The sequence below is a fragment of the Bombus flavifrons genome, chromosome 16, assembly GCF_040668555.2.
Source record: "Bombus flavifrons isolate JBK064 chromosome 16, iyBomFlav1_principal, whole genome shotgun sequence".
NCBI lineage: Eukaryota > Metazoa > Arthropoda > Insecta > Hymenoptera > Apidae > Bombus > Bombus flavifrons.
Window position 1 is genome coordinate 913,876 of NC_138457.1, and position 11,444 is coordinate 925,319.

The 11,444-nt window shown below is 38.2% G+C and overlaps 1 long non-coding RNA gene across 4 annotated transcripts; it reads right to left on the reverse strand.

Annotated features, from left to right (window-relative positions):
- Positions 1 to 7,242: 7,242 nt before the first annotated feature.
- Positions 7,243 to 9,240, reverse strand: LOC138188109 (uncharacterized). Of its 4 annotated transcripts, none has more exons than XR_011175361.1 (4): positions 9,172 to 9,240; positions 8,499 to 9,097; positions 7,801 to 8,363; positions 7,243 to 7,688 (listed from the first exon to the last, which is right to left on the reverse strand). It is a non-coding gene; the product is annotated as an uncharacterized LOC138188109 (long non-coding RNA). The 4 variants fall into 4 exon arrangements; XR_011175363.1 differs by having other exon boundaries at positions 8,499 to 8,632; positions 9,037 to 9,235; XR_011175362.1 differs by having other exon boundaries at positions 7,801 to 8,147; positions 8,245 to 8,363; positions 8,499 to 9,235.
- Between the last annotated feature and the right edge of the window lie 2,204 nt (positions 9,241 to 11,444).

The following is an 11,444-nucleotide window of genomic DNA, read 5'->3' on the forward strand; positions in this document are numbered from 1 at the left end:
CCATTCATCCTAATTCGATGGAGTATACAGCGTTCGTTACCCCCGACGGACAATAGGAGTACATAACGATGTCGTTTCGGTAGAAAAATGCACCGTCCGTTTTTCAGAGGGCCATCCTCAGTGCCTTAGGCTACCTCGCTATTCATACGTTGGATGACGTCCTAATCATTGCCGACTCGATAGATCAAGCTTTAGAAAAATTGGACACCGTATTAAGTACCCTCATAAAAGCCGGATTTTCTTTTAATTTTTCTAAATGCTCTTTTCTAAAGACTTCGGTACTCTATTTGGGATATGTAATTCATAACAGAGAAGTTCGTCCGAACCTGGGTAAAATACAAGCCTTGAGTTCTTTACCTGCACCAACGACCGTCACACAGCTTAGGCAGTTCATAGGTTTAGCCTCTTATTTTTGAAAATTCGTTCCTAAATTTGCACAGGTAATGAAACCCCTGTATGGACATACTTCCGGTAACAAAAACGTAACTTGGACGGATAGGCATGAAAAAATAAGGCAAAAGGTAATTTTCATGCTGACTAACGCGCCGGTGTTAATGATATTCGACCCCAATTACCCGATAGAACTATAATACATACTGACGCTAGTTCAAAGGGATACGGGGCTATTTTAATGCATAAGGTAAAAATAGAGTAGTAGAATATTACAGCAAAAGAACTAGCCCTGCGGAATCTAGGTATCATTCTTATGAACGAGAGACGTTAGCAGTTGTAAACGCCGTCAAACATTTTCGGCACTATCTACATGGACGAGAATTTCTTGTCGTCACTGATTGTAATTCCTTGAAGGCATCCAGTAATAAAGTATATTACACGTTGACTGCCACGACACTCGTATTCGGGTGTCAGCAAAGTTTCTGGTTAGGCCGCGTAACCCATATTCGGGTGTCGCTTATTTGACTACTTGCGAAGGATTGTCGTAGGTATTTGAAAATTCCATAATAATAAATTGTTAATTAATAATTAATTGTAATAATAGTTGAATTGTTATAAAATAAAAATACGGAAATGGTTTGTGGCGGATCGGTACCAACAGGACGCCGACAGATCGAGGCATCAACGCGGTCGTAACACCTCCCGGGCGATCCGGGTACCAACCGCCAACACCAGAGGGCCACTACGACGACAACGAGTCTGTCTATCTGGCTAGCGGTCGAATATACGGGCGCATGATACAAATACCGCACCTAGCGAGGGAACGTCTAAGACAAGGACTACCGGGCATAACCTTACTGACGAGTCCACCAGTAGTCCCGGGACGAAACGCAAGTTCTCTTTTCACCTGGCAGCAACAACACTTCCTACAGGTTTATTAAAAAAATTATTTATAATGTAAAACTTTAAAGCATTCTATACATAGCTGAGGTTGGTCGGGCTATTTCAACAATAAGTTGTTGTTTTCTTCAATTTCTTTTGTGCCTTTGTTCGGTCCATTCGACGTCTTTTATTTGAATAACATAGTTTGCATGCGCGTCTAATACTTCTTCCAGAATCATTTTTCCGAACGGCGATATTATGCTGACTCCGTCGAAGACAAGGATTTTTTGTATTTTCAGACAACCCTAATAATTTTGCAACTAATAATTGTCTAAATATTCTAATATTTATATTTTTTCTTACTGCAATTTTGTAAACCGTTAAAGCGTTTACAACAGAAATTCCGAGAAAGAATTGAATGCCAAGTTTTCTGTACCATTTGAATCCTTTTCTAATTGTGGTGGCATAAGAAACCATTTGGTCGGAATAATCTATACTACACTTTCCATCATTATATTCAACAACAGCTAGTGGTTTCAATGTTGCGAACAAACGAAACGAAAGATCATTCTTGAGACCACCACTTGAGTGATTCGCATTACTAAAATATCGATGGGAGCGCCTAGCAGAGAACGCTTGGTACTGTTGTACGCGTGGCCTGACGAAGAGTTCTTTGAAAACACGCGTGGCAGTCAACGTGTTAAATGACAGGGTTTACAGGTGGTGGGCTTACCTACAAACTTTTACGTTTGAATACGTATGAATTACGATCCGGTACCCTTTATCGTAAAATACAAACAAAAGGCAGAATTTTCTGCTTGCCCATTGTCCCGAGAGGTTTTAGATGGTCCGTCATTAATCATGTGAAAACCAGTCAATTATGCACTTAGGTTAGGATAAAACACTCGAGAGGTTGTATGAATATTACTGGTTCAAAGGAATGACGAAATATGTTCATAAATTTGTAGAGAACTGTCTAGTTTCTAAGTGAAATTCAGGTAAAATACAAGACAAAATACATCCTATACCTAAGATCAGCATACCTTGGCATACAGACTTCACATAGACATAACAGACAAGTTAAGTGGTAAAAGAGATTTGAAAGAATATGTTATTGTTATGGTCGATGTTTTCACTAAATTTGTATACCTGTGTCATGCTCGTAAGATAGATTCTCTTAGTATCATTAAAGCGCTTAAGTCTGCTATATTTTTATTCGGCAGTCCTCGCCGGATAATAGCGGAACAAGGGAGATGTTTTACGGGTGAAGAATTCCAAGATTTCTGTCAAGGTAGACACATTAAACTTCACTTAATAGCAATCGGTGCTAGTAAAGCTGATGGACAGGTAGAGCGTATTATGGGCACGCTGAAAAACATGTTTACAATAATAGAAACGACTGGGCGGTCATGGCAAGACGCGATTGGGGAAATACAATTGGCTTTGAATTGCACCACCAGCCGCGTGACTAAATCGAGCCCATTAGAACTACTGATCGGTAGAGCAGCAAGACTTATTGCTATTCGATAACATCGAAGAAAGAGAAGTAGATATCTCCGATGTAAGACAGCAGGCAACAGAGAATGTAGAAATTAGTGCTAAATACGATAAGGATGGATTTGACAAAACTAAAGCTAAATAAACGAGGAAATAAAATCAAACTAAATTAGATCCAAAATTTAAGGGCCCGTTTGTAATAGCAGAGATTTTGGAAGAAGATAGGTATACATTAAAACATTAGATGGTAAACGATCCTATAAATACAGTCACGACAAATTGAGAAAAATGCCAGATAGTTGTATTCTCGCTGAGTTGGATGTTTGTAGCCATGCAGAGAACAATGACCATGGCAATATGAGTACCCGGATCTCGGGGATCTCTCACGTAGTGCTCACGTAGTATCGGTGGGAAACTACGAGATTAAGACATGGCATCAGTAAGATAGCCGGACAGACGAAACACCGGCCAAGATAAGACGACGCACGTGCCGCAGGTATCTTTGACGTTTCCACTGGCATCAGCATGGAAGGTTCCAGAAGCTTCAGCAAGGATAAGTTGCCACACGCGCCGAAGGTACATTGGACGCTCCCACTAACATCAGCATGGAAGGTTCCAGAAGCATCGCAGACGAAACTTCAGCAAAAGATAAATGATAGCAGCAGCAACATCCTCTCACATAGGACCGGTGGGAAGCTTAGACTGCAGCGTTGCGATTCCCATGGGAGCAACCTGTCACGTGACAATTATCCCATTGTAGACTTAGATATAAATAAGCGTAGTGACATAATGCGAGTTGGTTACTATCTTTATCGTCATCGTCACGCTGTCAGTATATCGTCGTGTCTCTTTACAATCAAATCACGTGTTTAACATTGTACAATTAAAAGTTTATCAAGTATCTAATCTTCAAAGTTACTATCTTTACCATCACCGTCACGCTGTCAGTCTATTGCCGTGTTTCTTTACAGTCAAATCAAGTTTTACATTTGTATAATTAAAGTCATTTGTATAATTGAAGAATTTCGAGTTTAGAGTTGTCATTTTGTCAATCGAAGAGTTATACCATCAACTCGTCGATCAATTGCCAATTACTAATCAACCAGTTGGTCTTAGTCGAAATCGAGTTTGTAAAAATTTTATAAGTGTTAATCGCGGCGACCGTTGTGCCGAAATAAGTTGTCAAGGTGCGAGCAACCAACGAATTAAATATCCAAGAGCGATCCACCATACACCTACAGTCGTGGTAGGAGCTTTAATTTTATATCCTTCCCTCCGATAAATCTGCGGTTGTACACCACTCGCCATAGAAATAAAGTCTATATTCAGATAATATTCGAACAGATCGTTAGCATATTATTAATATAAATCATTCGAATCAAATAAACCTTGTATATCGAAAACGATTATTTATTTCAACAACTTTAATGCTATGCAGTGTCCCGGTACTCCTGCACATAGCAGGTTAGCCGAAACGTGGAACTTATTTGCCATTTACGTCAACGCTAGTTAACGTTATCCATATGCATATAAGTTACTGAATAAAGATCAAGAGAATACAACGATTTGGAATCCTTCAGGCAGGACTGCGCTTCGAGTAGGCGAGACATGTCTGGGATTTCACTCGAATTGTTACAGAGAGTGCGACGCTTAGATTAACTCGAAATTGCGCTGCGCTTCTGGCGAGCCAATTCCGTTAACTATTATCAGTCGTAAAATACAACGATTTGGAAGCCTTCAGGCAGGAGTGCCCTTCGAATAGGCGATACGAGTCTGGGATTTCATTCAAGTTGTTACTAAGAGTGCGACGCTTGGATTAACTCAAGATTGCGCTGCGCTTCTGGCGAGCCAATTCCGTTAACTCCTACTAGTCGCAAGTTACATCAGCACCCTTAATAATAACAATACAAAAGAAAAGAAAAAAATATTTTGAAATAGTCCTTAGACTATTTCTGGTGGCAGAAACTACCGTATCGATCGGAAATTTCGAATCTAGACTTCAAATCATTGAGGACGTAACAAAATAAAATTTTTTGGTGCCAGCGGTGGGATACGCTCCACAGAGGATTAAAGTTCTTACGGTTATCGACAAAATATAAATAGAAAATATGGCGACCGCACAATACTAACTGAATGAGAATACGCTCTTGAAGAGAACGCGATACCAACGTCCGACACCTCTGAACAATTACAACCGTAACAACGCTCGTCCCCTGAACAATAACAACATCGGGAACAACTACTAGGATCGAAGATTTGTACCGCCATCGCAGAATCACCCAACTGCTCCGGGACAAAATACGATAACCTGTGACTATTGCAAAAATCCTTGGCATTTAGTAAAAGATTGTTACAAATTCAAAGCCCGAGTAGACGCTGGAGATAATCGTACCCTATGCATCGGGACAATCGGGAAACGTCCTTCGGGAGAACGGGGCGAGCCTCGAAAGAACCATGCTCTGAATCGCCCAAGAGTACAGGCGGCGACAAGAAGACCAGTACCTACAGCGAGGAACAGAATGAATACAATGCCGGCTGTAAAACCAAAGAAACAACCATCAAATACTGTGGGAAACCATCCTGCAGCCACGCGAAGAAACAAGCAGAGGATAAAAAATTTCAAGACCAAAAAGAAAAGAAAATACAAGGAGTATCGACCAAGAATCACAAAGAGTCGGACTAATATCCGGATTTTTCCAAACCCTTCAACCTCACGACAGACGCATCAGGATACGCAATAAGCGGAGTATTGAGTCAGGAACCGATTGAAAAGGATTTGCCAATCGCGTATGCCTCTAGACTACTAAATCCTGCAAAACAAAACTATTCTACCATAGAAAAAGAATGTCTAGCAATCGTCTACTGCGCGATGCATTTCAGACCATACCTGTATGGTACGAAATTTACTATAGTAACAGACCACAAACCGTTAGTAGTAGAGAATTTGGAAATGGAAACTGAAATTATCAGACTTCGAGTTCGATATCCAATACAAAGAAGGACGAACAAATGCAAACGCAGATGCATCGTCTAGAAACCCAGGAGTGTGCCTGCCAATCAGGAAGCGAGAAGAAGACTCGTCAGTTCGATATCCACATTTAAAAAAATTTCAATTGGATACCTCAACCGAGGACTCTCCCATATTTGAAGCTAAACCACGCGTCTTGCCTCAGTTCTATGATCCGAGAAAACAAGGAAAAGCCTTTACTCGAAAGCATCTCACCATAGAAGAAACACCCGTAAAATATTTTGGCCAAGCATTAGCCGAAATCGATGTAAACACAGGCAAGGAAGTAGCCGATCAAGAAATAGAGGACATCGGAACAACAAGCGAAGAAGAGCCTTCTACGGCAGACTCTGAACTAACACGGCAACGAGGATAAGACGCGAGATCTATGGTACTTGCAGGACTAAAAATTTCGGAAACGCGAGACTCAGTTACGATAGTGAATGATCATAAAGTGATATTCGTCGATATACAGGGCGCTCCGATAGATAAAGGAGCCTTAGAAATGAAGGAAGCAGAGAAACTGCCGCATTATGAAGATCTAATGTTGGGAAGAGCAAGATTGAATCAAGATTCCGGAAAATACATCGTATCCTCACTCGTAAAGGAAGACCGAAATATTCCTATAACGCCAGAAAATTTACTAAATTCATTGAGATCCTTACTGGACGTAGTAAACGAAAAACAATTAACGTCCTTTAGCATTAGCAAAGGAAATTTGGAAGAAATACCCTGGTGACACACAATCAGGAAATTGAAGGAAGTATTTATGGAAAAAACTATAACTATCATCATCTGCACTGGGGAAGTAATCACCCCACCAGTGGAAGCGCGAAGCAACATAATACGAGAGAAACATGAATCATGCGTAGCGGGACACTATTACTGGGAAAACATGAAGAAAGAGATTCAAGAATATGTAAGAATCTGTAGAGAATGTCAGTTAAAGAAACTAACAAGAAAAAAGACGAAGCAACCGATGGTGCTCACAGACACACCAGGTAAAGCTTTCGACAAAATTAGTATGGATATCGTCGGTCCATTGCCAAAGATACAAAAGGGAAATGAATATATATTAACTATTCAAGATTTATTGACAAAGTATTCCATCGTGATTCCGATGGAAGGGATCTCTTCAGCTGAGATAGCGGACGTTTTCGTAAAACGATTCATTTGCCAATTCGGGTCACCGAGAGCCATTCTTACCGACCAGGGAGCGAACTTTACATCTTCGCTAATGAAGAAAGTAGCAAAGAGATTTCGCATCAAACAATTACACCACGTCGGCATACCATCCACAAAGCAACGGTTCAATTGAAAGATCTTACCACGTGTTAACCGAATATCTCAAGTTACACATCGAAAATTTCAGAAACTGGGACAAATGGGTGGAATTAGCCATGTTTTCTTATAATACCTCTGTACACGAAGGAACGAAATTCTCCTCGCACGAATTAGTTTTTGCGCACTTGACCAGAGAACCCACTGGTGAAATGATAATCGAAGAGGATATAGAACCAACATATGCGGAATATCTCAGAGACCTGTTCAATAAAATCAACACCGTGCAGCAAATGCCAAGAAAAAATTTGATGAAATCCAAGTTAAAATCAAAAGAATATTACGACAGACAAATCAACCCGCAAAATTTCAAAACAGGAGATCTGGTATATCTACTAAAGGAACCTAGCAAAGGAAAATTTTCTGATCAATATACAGGAAAGCATAAAATTTTGCAGAATCAAAACGTCAAGATTGAAGTGAAGGGGATTCCGCGTATAGTACACTTGAACAAGTTAAAACTAGCACACAACTGAAATAGACAATAGCCAGAACGATTTCAGGAAGCAACGTAGTACGGTAGTATATAGTATAACGCTGCTTGTCGAATAATGAAGATAGCGGAAACCTAAAAGAAAAAATGGAAATTACTATGTATTCTGGCCACTATTTCAATATAAAATACGTTAATTCAATAAAATAAACAAAGATATTGGAAGAAATTAAAACGAGAAAAATACCTTATAAATCAATGAGGCTTGTACACAATTAGTTATCGTAGAAAGAAATGTATCTGCAGGAATTCCACAGAGGTTGGTTATGGGTCCATTTTTGTAGAACATAGTATACGACTCTCAGCTGAAACAAATGGATAGATTAACCTCAATTGCCTTAGTATAAAAAAAAGAGAAAAAATATTAAATATTTATAACAATTTTAAAGTTAAACTAAAAGAAGCAATGATAACGGTCAATAATTGATGTTTGACAACAGACTTACAGTTGGCCAATGAAAAAAAACTGAAACCACTTTACTTACAGGTATGAGAATACCGAAGGTAATAAATATTAAGATTGACAGTTATAACCTGAGAAAATAAATGAAAAAAAAAAATAAATAAGAAAGAGAATGTTATAAAATACTTTGGAATAGAAATTGATAATAGTAGGAAATTCACTACTCACGTCGAAAAGGTATACACAAAAGCCAACACAGTTATGAGAAGCTTACTACCAAATTTAAGTGAATACGTACGGAGTATTGAAGCAGATACTATTGGAACAGCAAAGAAGGCAATAGGAAACTGAAAAACCAAGAAGAAATTTGTGACATTATAACAATATAACTCAATGTCGACGCAATAGTATTTGCAAACAAGAAAAAGGACTATTTTACTATGCGGATACTTACGAAATATGGCATTTTTTTTTATACTTACAGATCTAACATAAATAAAAGTAGTCATAATAAGTGTTGACAATGTAACGAAGAACCAGATGATGCCACATGTACTGTGTAAATATCCTACGTGAGCGATGCAGCGTATAGACTTGAAGAATAAAGTTGGAGAACCTATAAGCAGTAATAATATAGTGAACAAAGTTTTAACTAACAAGATATGGACTAGCTTCAAACTGTATTATGTAGTAACAACCAATTAATAAGAAAACAAAATTGGCCAATAAGTATAGAAAGCGGTTAGAAATAAATCAAGATAGGTTAACCGAATATCAACAACATAAACGACTGGAATAAGAGGATAATATATTACATTAACCTATATAATATTATTATACTAAATTTGATATATAGAATATTATAATACACAATAGTAGTCGTTGACACGATACACTGTAAACATATTAAATTAAACAAATTAAATGGCAATTTTAATACTTAGAGCTGTAGGATAAATAAAAGTACTTATAATAAGTGTTGAGAGTGTAACGAAGAACCAGACAATGCAAAACACGCACTGTATAGATGTTCCAAGCAAGTAATGCAGTGTTCAGAAAAAAAAAAATAGAATTGGAGGACCTATAAACAACAATAATTCAATAAACAAGCTCTATCTAATAATATATGGATTAGCTCCAAAAATTATACCATACAATTACGAAATAACAGCAAATCACAAGTACGAAGTAACGACAAACTAATAAGAAGAAAATAGAAACAGCCAATATTTATTCTAACCTATTTCTATATTTATAGAAATAGGTTAGAAATTAATCAAGACAGGTTAACTGAATATCAACGACAACATGATTGAAATAAGGGATTATTATATTGTATTGACCTATTATAGTATTATAATATTAAATCTGGTGTAAAGAAATAAGGTTATACTACTAGTTATTATTATATTATATTATAAGGTTATATTATTATATTATAAGGTTATACTAGTGACTGGTGATACAATACACTATGCACATATTAAATTAAACCAATTAAACAAAGCTTTATATATATAAAACACTCAAAACCAAGCAGTGTAACAGTGCTAATAATAATTTATAGATTTCAACAGCAATACAATCCACATGCTATTACATTAAAATAACACACATTATATATACAGATTATAATGAACACAAAAACAATATTATTGTCATTTCAATTTTCAATTCCACTAAAATAGAGTTAAAAATATGTAACAGATAAATAATCATTCCGGCATTGAATAAAAAGCTATAACACACCGAAAACATTCAAAGCGGCCATTTTGGAAGTAATGCTGATCGTCACAAGCACGAAGTAGCTTTTACGCATGCGCAATGAAATACATACAATAATTATGTACACTAAAATAAATACAAAATAATATTATTCCCACTTCAATTATACGTTATCTACTAAAATAAAGTTACAAATAATTAACAGATAAATAATTAATTCGGTATTAATAAAAGTCACTATATACTAAGGACATTTACAAGCGGCCATTTTGGAAGTAATGCTGATCAACATATGCATGTAGTAACTTTTATACGTTGCAAAATAAATTATATTTTCGATGAAGAAATAAATATTTAATAACATGATATTACAAATGGAAGATAGTAACGAGGAAAAAAATAAATAATAATTAATATGTCGGGGATGAAAGGACATCGGAGCCTTCCCCTTGGAACCCCGGGAAAATCCCTTAACACCGTAATCTAGATTCTATCATAGGCGTAATTAAACAATTGTCGTCTTTCGATCCGATTGTATTTGTTCAAGATTTGTGATAATGAGCTTGGGCTCGAGGCGATAGCCAGTCGCCGAACGTAGCCGCGGTCACGGGATGAACGCTTTGCCTAACAAAGGTATGAAGTAATTCTATAGCTCTCCTTAAAAGAAATATCTCTGGCGACACGCGACAGTAAACATTCCAACGGTCTCTGTCCCGTGACCACACGCAGTCCCTATTCTTCGAGTAAGATGATTGCCAGATGTCGATGTGTCTCCACAGTACGTGATCAGCTAGCCCGAGGGCCGTTATAAACACTAAGATCTAGTTACCTAAAGTCCTTCAAACAGATAAACAGTCTTTGTCCCAACTATGGGAAGATAGGGGAGATCTATTTCTTTCAACGAACGGCGTCTCCCACTAGCAACTTTCCTTCGAGGGCGGCTGGCATCTTTTCTAACCACCGATATGGAGATTGACCAATTAGCAGCAACGCCAATTTCCCTCACCTTCTGAACGAAGGCTATCCTCGACGAATCAGATGATCTCGTGTCCTTAGACACACCCCATCATAGTTTTCCTCTGCAGCATCGTCGCGACGAAAAGTCATTCTCTCGCGAGATCGTATTAGCGACTCACTTAGCGTCTGTACGCTCGGTGGGTATTCACCGTTTTAACAAGGAGTCCGACTTAGACTTTGTGGGCACGTTCATCCATCATCCCGTCGACCGCGGATTCGTTATTGAACCTAGGATCATTATCATTAGTTTCTCGAGTATCTAATTACCACGGTTACTTGTCCAATTCTATAATAATCGTATCTGCACTAGTCAATGTCTTCTCTATTGCTTATCGACAATGCGTAAACCAAACGACGATTCGTTTCACGCCCCTAATCCTAATTCCAATGTGTACCCGACATCAGAAGTGGGATAAGTGCCGGTTATAACAGTGCAAGAGCTTACGACCATCGTGCGCGAGTTAATTCTGTCGCTAGTGCAAAAATCGAGTGTGGAACCTAACAATTTTTCGCCGCCGCGTTTTAACCCTGAAACCGTGGGCTTCGACTTCGCTGCATGATGCGCAGCTGTCAATTTGATTGTGGAGGAAAATCCTTACAAAGCAGTGCCCTGAATATAATTTCAATAACGAACGTCGAATCGACTTCTACGTAGTGGGAGCACCAACTGGTGGATCAAGTCATCC